General features: G+C 46.8%; 1 pseudogene; it reads left to right on the forward strand.

Annotated features, from left to right (window-relative positions):
* The first annotated feature begins 594 nt into the window (after positions 1-594).
* LOC144297498 (cationic amino acid transporter 3 pseudogene) lies at positions 595-1,815 on the forward strand (annotated as a pseudogene).
* The last annotated feature ends 220 nt before the right edge of the window (positions 1,816-2,035 follow it).

The raw sequence follows: 2,035 nt of genomic DNA on the forward strand, positions 1-2,035 counted from the left end.
GCTAGAATGCTGCGTCAGGTACTTCGAAGATTTGGTAAAAAGCTGGTGCACAAACATCCGCTGGAGCAATCTGTGGCTGAGACTGCCCCTGCCAGAACTCAGAACACTCTGGATTTAGTGGCCCTGGGTGTGGGCTACACAATGGATATAGATGTTTATATTCTGGCTGGGGAGGTGTTTGGATTTATAGCAGGACCAGCCATTGTGATCTGCTTTTTGGTGGCTGGCCTAACTTCATTGTTGGCTGGGTTGTGCTATGCAGAGATTAGTGCCTGGGTTCCCCACTCTGGCTCTTCATATCTCTACACTTATGTCACTGTAGGTGAACTTGGGGCTTTCATCACCAGCTGGAATGTCATCCTTACCAATGTTGCTCGTATGGCATTAGTTTTCCGAGCCTGGACCTTAGCTTTTGACAGCCTTTTTGGGAACCAGCTCTCTCAGATCTTGCACAGGAGCATTTCATTGCATGTTTCCCAGGACTTTATAGAAATTCTAGGCTATTTTGTTGTGGGCCTTGTGATGGTGTTCATGGAAGTGCTGACTTCAAACATTAGACAGCTTCTCCTGGTTGTTACCAAAGTTTCCGCATCAATGAACATTTTGGTTATCAGTTTTATCATCATCTCTGGCTTCATAAAGGGGGACCTGCACAACTGGAAGCTCACAGAAGAGGACTACATAAAGGCTGGACTCAATGACACCTCTAGCTTGGGTCCTCTGGGCTCTGGAGGATTCATGCCTTTTGGCTTCCAGGGTATTCTCCATGGAACAGCTATCTGCTTCCATGTTCTTAGTAGTTTCACCATTATTATTACCAGAGTTGAAGAAGCCCAGAATCCTGAGCGTTCCATCCCAATGAGCATTGTGATTTCACTGTTCATTTCCACTTTGATGTATTTTAGTGTCTCTGCAGCATTTACACTTATGGTGCCTTACTACCAGCTCCACTCTGGGAGCACCTTGCTAGAGACATTTCTTCATATTGGCTGGGTCCCTGCCTACTATGTTGTAGCTTTTGTAATTTTATCTAATATTTTTTTAAACATCTTTGGCTTTACATTCTTCTTCCATCGGGTGATATCCAAGATGGCAGAGGATGGCCTCCTGTTCCCCGTCCTTGCCAGGATCCAAACTGGCATATGCTTTCACATCACAGCCACTGTAGTCTTTGTTATTATTGCAGCAATCATGACTTTCTTTTTCGGAATCATTGACCTTATGCGTCTCAGGTCACTGGTGTCTCTGGTAATTTTCTCTCTGATATCCTTTGGGGTTCTCATCATCAAGTATCTGCCCAAAAAGAAGAGTGAGGGAAGTGAAGCAGAGGTGCAGGAGGAGAGTGAGATAAATGAAGCAGAGGTGCAGGAAGAGAATGGACCCATAGCAGAGAAGCTGACTTTACAGGGACTACTCTTTCCAGGCAGCCCCACCCCCACCGCACTCTCTGGCCGGATTGTCTCTGTTTGCTCCTCACTGTTTGCTCTGCTGCTGACTCTTCTCTGCTTGGTGCTGGCCCAGTGGCCATATCTGCGTTCTGGAGACCCAGTGTGGATCACAGTGGTTGTGCTGCTCCTGCTGCTCATCACTGGGATCACCGGGGTCATCTGGAGACAGCCACAGAACTCCACTCCCCTTCACTTCAAGGTACCTGGTCTGCCTCTCCTCCCACTCCTGAGCATCTTTCTCAATGTTTATCTTATGGTGCAGATGACAGCTGGCACCTGGGCCCTATTTGGTGTCTGGTTGCTGATTGGGTGTGCTATCTACTTTGGCTATGGGATCCAGAGCAGCTTGGTCGCTAATCTCACTTAAGTTGGGGCCAAAACTGTAGATCTTGAACTCAACTAGTACATATTTGGTTGGTATCATCACACCTGAATGCACTGTGGCCCCCTGAATGATAATGGAGAATACTCCTAGCACATGCAAAGCAAGGCCTTCCAAGAGATGTTGGCCACGGTACACTAACAGAGCTGTGTATTTATTGTAGAGTGACGGATGTGTCTTAGGTCTTTTTCTTGTTTTTCAAACT

The sequence above is a fragment of the Canis aureus genome, chromosome 25, assembly GCF_053574225.1.
Source record: "Canis aureus isolate CA01 chromosome 25, VMU_Caureus_v.1.0, whole genome shotgun sequence".
Classification (NCBI taxonomy): domain Eukaryota; kingdom Metazoa; phylum Chordata; class Mammalia; order Carnivora; family Canidae; genus Canis; species Canis aureus.